Raw genomic sequence first — 7,510 nt, forward strand, 5'->3', positions numbered from 1 at the left:
AACCCACTGAGCAAGGCCAGGGATTGAAACAACATCCTCATGGATACTAGTTGTGTTTGTAACCTGCTGAGCCGCAACAGGAACTCTAGGAAGGAAGAGTGGTCAGATTCTGATCAGTTCATAATAACAATCTATGGAATATTTTTTCGGCCCCCATTATGCTGCCCAAGGTCTGGGGCTCAGTGTTAAGCAGGAAAGACGAGGTTCCTGCCCTCATGGAGCTGAGGTGAGGTTGAGGCAGACAATAAGCAAAGAAAGAAGAATAAGAAAAGTATTGGACATGATAAGTGCTCTCCATAGAATTAAAAGCAGGTGGGAGTTCCCGTCGTGGCGCAGTGGTTAACGAATCCGACTAGGAACCATGAGGTTGCGGGTTCGGTCCCTGCCCTTGCTCAGTGGGTTAACGATCCGGCGTTGCCGTGAGCTGTGGTGTAGGTTGCAGACGCGGCTCGGATCCTGCGTTGCTGTGGCTCTGGCGTAGGCCAGTGGCTACAGCTCCGATTAGACCCCTAGCCTGGGAACTTCCATATGCCGTGAGAGTGGCCCAAAGAAATAGCAAAAAGACAAAATAAATAAATAAATAAATAAAAGCAGGTGACAGGAATACTTCTTCAGACATGTAGCCAAGGAGGGCCTGTCTGAAATGACACTTAGGCTGAAATCGGAGTGACAAGGAGCCACCATGACCTCAGGGGAAAATCATTCCAAGCAGGGGGCACAGCATATGCAAAGGCCCTGTGTATCCAGCAGCTTGGGCTGCAGGAACGAAATGCTGGACTGGGTGACTTGAACAACAGAAATTTATTTTTCTCACAGATTGGGAGGCTGGGAAGTCCAAGATCAATGTGTCTGCTGATTCTGTTCCCAGCGAGAGCTCTCTTCCCAGCTTGCAGATGCGCACTTTTTTGGGCTGTGCCTTGCACAGCCCTTCCCTAGTGCACACACACGGAGACATCTCGCTCTTCCCCATTTTATAAGGCTACCAATCCTATCAGATTAGAGCCCCACATAGGACCTCTTGTAACCTCCATTACCTCCCAACAGCCCTGTCTCCAAATACAATCACATTGGGAATTAGGGCCTCGACACATGAATTTGAGGGGGACATGGTCGAGTCCACAGTGCCCCGAGTTGGAGAACAAGCTGGTCAATTCAAGGCAAGACAAAGACAAGGCCAGGGGCAGAGGGAGGGTGCTTTAGGCGGAGGTGGGAGCGGCAGGCAGCCGTCAGCTCATGCAGCCTTTGCAAGCCAGCCTGGGAAATTCAGATTTTACGCTAAGCGCTGACCATTTTTGAGCACTTTCCTATGTGCCAGGCACGGTGCTAAGAGCCCTTTGGTGTGGTCTCATTGAATGGTCACCGTAAGCCTGGGAGGTAGATGTGTCCCTGCCAGTTCTACAGGCAGGGAGACTGAAGCTGAAGCAGCAGTTGGGAGAATGGAGAGGCTTCCACTCACCTGCTGAGCTCAAGCCCCCGGGAGTTGAGGACAGAGTGGCCCTCAGCTGAGCCAGCAGGACTGGCTCTCCGGCCACGGCAGCCTCAGGAGCACACACTGGATTCAGGCCAACCAAGGAGGCCTGAGCCCCTGGTCCTCCCAAGGGGTGACTAGGAGGCCTCAGGGTCAATCAGGCACAGTCCCAGCAGCTTCTCAAGTTCTCTGTATCCGATCTCCTGGGGCACAGGTTCTTGAGCACCCTGCCCCCCCACTCCGTGGATACAGAAACTCTGAAGGTATTGTCTAAGAATCTCCATTTTTATGTTTATTTGTAAATTTTATTTACTTATTTATTTTTATCTTGTCTTTTTAGGGCCACATCCACGGCATAGGGAAATTACCAGGCTAGGGGTTCGAATTGGAGCTATAGCTGCTGGCCTATGCCACAGCCACAGCACCTCGGGATCCAAGCCGTGTCTGCGACCTACACCACAGCTCATGGCAAAGCCAGATCCCCAACCCACTGAGAGAGGCCAGGGATCGAACCCGCATTCTCATGGATACTAGTTGAGATCACTACCACTGAGCCACAACGGGAACTGCATTTTTAACAAGCACCCCAAGGGGAAGCACAGATGGAGGAGGCAGGGGCAAGGCAGCTGGACAGGGGGCTCCGGGGAGACATGCATCCACAGCACCTGCAGAGAGCGGCTTCCACGGGCCTGGGAGGTGTAACTTGATGGGCCCTGGAGGAGGAAGGATTTCCCAGGGTGGAGAAGGGGGCGGGAAGAAGAGGGAGCTGCCTGGGCAAAGACTTGGAGGCTGGGCGTGGCTAGAAGAGAGAAGGGAAGGAAGCAAGGCCTAAGTTTCTCCCATCCCACTGTGCCCAAGGGACAATGGGACCAGGGTTGGCTTCCTTAGCCTGCAACAGCTGGGGGACAGGACTATTGGAAATTGTCCCCCTCTTGGCTGCAGAGGGAGCACCCTCTTGCTGAGGTTCCCCCAAAACCACTGATGGCTGGGTCACCTGGATCCTCTGACTCAGCTTCTCTTCTTCCTTCTGAGGGAGGAGACAGATGAAAGATCACACAGGCTTTATCCTGGAGAACAAAGGAGCTGGAGGCTTGCCGGAGGGGGATGAGTGAGGACTTGTGGGGGGCCTGGCTGGCCTTATGGCCCTTCCCTGGGTGGCCCTCAATGTGCTGGCCAGGCAGTGGGCAGGGGAAGGCAGCCTGTCTCCCACCTGGGGGCCCAAGCCTCTGGTGGCTGCTCTTCTGCTCAGAGCAGTCATACCCAGAGGGGTGCTGGAGCTGGTGGCTCATAAGAGCAGGTTAACTATTCAGGAAATTTGCAAAGCTGGTTGTTAAACTCTGGGTAACTTAAAACTTGGCTGTGTATTCACACCATGGAAATGGGCAGAGCTGATTAATCAGGAATCCCAACAAGAGAGCCACAGTCACCAGGCCCGTGGGTCAGGGAGCAGATGGAGACCCTTGCCCAACACACACCCTCTGTGCAAGCCCTGCCCTGGGCCCAGGAAACATCCAGGTACATCAGATGCTCTCAAGCATCCCTGCTCTCGGGGAGCAAGCATCTAGTAGGGAGACAGCAAAATCAACCCAGGCACTTAGAAATCAGAGGGTAACACTAATAGCAGCTGCCATACAGTGCTGGGAATTTTTCACCCATCATCTCTACTCCTCACAGCACATCCCACTGTACAGATGGGGGAAATGAAGACCAATAGTATAAAATCATGGGCCCAGAATCACATGACTGGCAAAGTCAGGTCTAAAATCCACATCGTTCCGACTCTTGAGCCTATAGGTAGCCTCAACTGCTGCACCGTCCTGCTTCCGTGTATCAGGTTGCACTGTGGCACACAGAGCAGGGAGCACCTAACCCTGCCTAGGGCGGATGCAGGGGTGGCATGGGGAAAGGCTGCCCAAGAGTGGGCATTTGGTCTGGCCCTTGAAGGATGTATAAGTACTAGGTGCTAACTGATTGTGCCACTGGAGCTCCATGGGCCTTGAAGGATGAATAGGAGTTTGGCAGTTTTAGGGCAAAGTGGAGAAAGGTATTCCAGGTAGAAGGGAAAGCATAGGAAGAGGCATGGAGTTGTGGGCAGGTGTAGGTAGTTCAGGGGAAGAGTAAACAGGGTGATTTGATGAGGTGGGGGTGGGGGAGGCGGCAAGATGGGATAGTCGGTTGGGATTTTAGTGGAAAGGGTCTTGAAAGCCAGGCTAAGAGATTAGGTCTTTATCCTGCAGGACTTTCAGGAGTTGAAAGTCCTGAGAACCATAGAAATATTATGGAGAGATTGTTAACGTTGTCTGATTTTAAAAAGTCCTCTAAAGCAGTGTTTCTCAAACAACTTGTGGAGAAGGTCTGTTCTTTAAATTTTTCTGGTCTGTCACAGACCAATGCTTTTGTAAACTACAAGGAAAATGAATTACTAGAAACAAAATGAAAAAAAGTACAGGCTTATTTTTCTTATTATGAGATGCAAGATATAAAACTACTCTTTCGAATTGCTCTACAAGTTTTCGACCCTTAATTTCTGCTTTGATAGAGACGAGCTTGTCCAGGGATCTCTGTTACAGGCACAGGTTTAGGACAAAGGCCAGTTCTTCGAATAAGAGCTGAGTCCTCTCAAACAAATCCTGCTTTGGAGATGAGGAATCTGTTGTTCAGAGAAGGTAAGTGGGCTGTCCAAGGTCACACAGCTGGTGAGGAGCAGGGCTGGAATTCAAACCTGCTGCCTTCAGCCTTGCTGCACTCGACTCATGTGGCAGGTGCAGCCCAGTCGCTCAGCAGAGGGCCTTGCTCCAATCCCTTAGCCTTGTACCTCCTCTAACACAAGGTCAAGGGCCTTGCAGAGGGGGAAACAGATCAAGTGTTAGAAGGGAACTTCCTTGCCCTGGGTCCCACAGCAAGAGGGTGGCAAAGGCAGCCAGCCTCCAGGTCTTCTGACATCAGCCTGTGCTGTTTTGCCACTCTGCCTCTTCCCGTGTCTGTGCAGTGACCTCCAGGCCAGACGGTGCCAAGGAGGGCAAGGGTAGGAGAGGCAGGAAGAAGCAGGGAACTCATCAATTGCTGGCAATTACACGGTGCTTTGTCATTCTTAATTAGCTCAGCAGCTCCATAGCCAGAGTCATCCCTGTGGATGCCCAGGCTGAGTTGGAGACAACTGCTGATCCTCCCCTAGAGGGAGGTCTGGGCCAGTAGGGGCATTTGATCTGGACCTTGAAGGATGTATAAGTACCACATGCTAACCGATTGTGCCACTGGAGTTCTGTGGGCCTGGAAGGATGAATAGGAGTTGGTAGTTTTAGGGCAAAGTGGAGACATGTATTCCAGGTAGAAAGAAAAGCATAGGAAAAGGCATGGAATTGTAAGCAGGTGGAGGTAGTTTGAGAGGCAAGGTAGGAGATGCAAGATATGAAATTGCACCTCCCCAGCCCCTTTAGGTGCTGCTGTTTCTCCACCTGCAGAGGGTCATCCACTTGCTGCGTGCGCTCTGAGAACCAGAGGACAGAACTTAAGTCCACCTTTGCATGTGCATTGGGCACCTCCTCTGTGCCAGGCACTGGTCGGTCAGCTGCTCCAGGGGACCCCGGGGGAAAGGACAGTTTCTAGCGCCTGTGTTTCAGGCAAGATCAGCTGCTGCGAAAGGCAAACAGGTTCACCAAAACCCATAAAAAATGAGAGATAACCAGTGTGGCCATTTACTTAGCACTTGTCACATGCCAGGTTGAGGGCTAAGCATTCCCCACATATTATCCCCCGGAAGCCTTGCAAAGCCCTCTAAAGCAGGTATTATCCCCATTGTACAGATGGGAAAACTGAATCCAGGTTAGCTAAGGTTGCACATATATAGACAGAATACTTGGTGTTAGAGCCCAGGTATGCAGAACTCCAAGATAACAGGTGTTGTCAAGGGTGTGTGTGTGTGTGTGTGTGTGTGTGTGTGTGTGTGTATCTGTTGTGGAGGAAAGACAGGTGTGTGGGTAGCAGTGACTGTGGGTGTGGGGAGGAGGCTAACTAGATGTTCTGGGCCAAGGTGGGGAGGCTGGGAAAGTTGAGGAGAAAATCTGGCTGGATGTTTCCATAAGAGGAAGCAGCATGGACAGGAGGGACAGGTTCAGAGGTGGGTCAGTGGGACACAGCAGGCACGAGAGGCCCCACGGGTTGGGTGAAAGGTCAGAGCCACGTCTATGCAGAAATCCCTGGGCAATAAACCCAGGTTCCTTCAGATTCCCTGGGAGAGGCTGCCTCAGATCTGAGCCTGAGGGGAGTGGGGATGGGAGAGCTCTGGGGAGAGGTTGAATTACCCACAACTCAGGCTGGGCCAGGCTGGTTCTAGTCCCAAGATAGCTCCCATCCCTGAGAGCCAGTCAGGAATTGTGATAATAATAACCACTCCATCTTCACTCTTCACCTAGTGAGGATTTCAGTTTTATTAAAATATGTGATAGGAGTTCCCACTGTGGTTCAGCAGGTTAAGAAGTTGACATAGTGTCCACAAGGTTGCAGGTTCAATCCCTGGCCTCGCTCAGTGGGTTAAGGATCTGGTGTTGCCACAAGCTGTGGCCTAGGTCTCAGATCCGGCTCATATCTGGTGTGGATGTGGCTGTGGTGTTGGCCTCAGCTGCAGCTCCCATTCGACCCCTAGCCTGGGAACTTCAATACGCCGCAGGTGCAGCCCTAAAAAAAAAAAGAAAGAAAGAAACTGACATACATAGCTCTTATTATATGCCAGGCATAATTCTAAGGATGTCCCAAATACTATTTTAATCCTTGCAGCCACCCATTTTTACAGATAAGGAAACTGAGGCCTGTGGAATTTAAATGACTTGCGTAAAGTCCTAAAATAAAGAAATGGGGGAGATGGGATCCCAGACTCCAATATCCATGGGTTTCACCATTTTGCTCTGCTAGTAGGAGGCAGAAGACATATGCTGCTGTAAAAACTTCCATTGTATGGATGGAAAAACGGAGGCCTAGCCAGGAGAAGGGAGTGGCTCAGGAGTACCAATTACTAGAGAAAAATCAGGGCTCCTGATCCCAGCCTAGGCTTCATTCAGTCTTGGTCCAACTGCAAGCCCCACTGATAGCTGGAGAGAAGCTGAGAGCCCTCCCAGCTCCCTAGCACCCACTATCTCATTGGGGTCCCATGAGCACCCAGTAGGGGAGAAAACAGTAAGCTACAGATGCCGGCCTATGCCACAGCCACAGCAGTGCCAGATCCGAGCCGCCACAGCTCAGGGCAACGCCGGATCCTTAACCCGCTGAGCAAGGCCAGGGATTGAACCTGCAACAATCCTAGTCAGATTCGTTTCCGCTGCACCACAATGGGAACCCCAAGATTACAATTCTGATACCATTTTCCTAAAGACAAAAGCCAGTTATTCCCAGAGGTAGCTTTTCTCTCCCTTTATTGCTTTTTTCTTTTCTGATTATTAAAGAATTTATGATCATTGTAAAAAATTTTATGAAGTTAGATCAGAAGTAAAAGAAAAACCATCTAACACTCCTTTTTGAGTATCGGTGTATTTTCAAAATTTCTTTGCTCCCTCTCTGTTTTCATAAGCATCCAAGCTTGAGGCAAGAGACTTGGCTTCTGGTGTGACCTTGGGCAAGTCCCTGCCCTTTTCTGGGCCTCATGCTCCTCATCTGTGAAATGAGGGTTTGGATGTGATAACCTCAGAGGAGGCCCCTCGCAGCTCTGACCTTCTGTTTCTGCTTCTGTTTCTGGTACTGGCAGAAGGGGCACAAGCAGGCTGCCCCTCTGCGGGGGATGCAAGGCTGACAGCTCCCAGCAAGTCACCTCCGGGAGGAGGGGATGGCCCTGTAAACAGCCTTCATTGCAGCACAGAGTTTCCAGGCTTGCTGGTTTACTGGGCCCATATGGTTCCCCAGGCCAGCTGGACGCCACCAGCTGCCCTTCACCAGCCAGCCCCAGGTGACTGCTTTTCCTTCAGGCTTCAGAATATCCTCTCTCTGCCCCAGGAATGAGCTGGCTTGGGGTTAGAGAGCTGGGGGTTCAGCCCTGCGGACTTACTTAGCCCTCAC

Source organism: Sus scrofa, chromosome 6 (assembly GCF_054392235.1).
Source record: "Sus scrofa isolate SSC_HxYL_T2T_F1_AM1 chromosome 6, Sscrofa_HxYL_maternal_Yorkshire_Landrace_v2.0, whole genome shotgun sequence".
In the NCBI taxonomy this organism is placed as follows: domain Eukaryota; kingdom Metazoa; phylum Chordata; class Mammalia; order Artiodactyla; family Suidae; genus Sus; species Sus scrofa.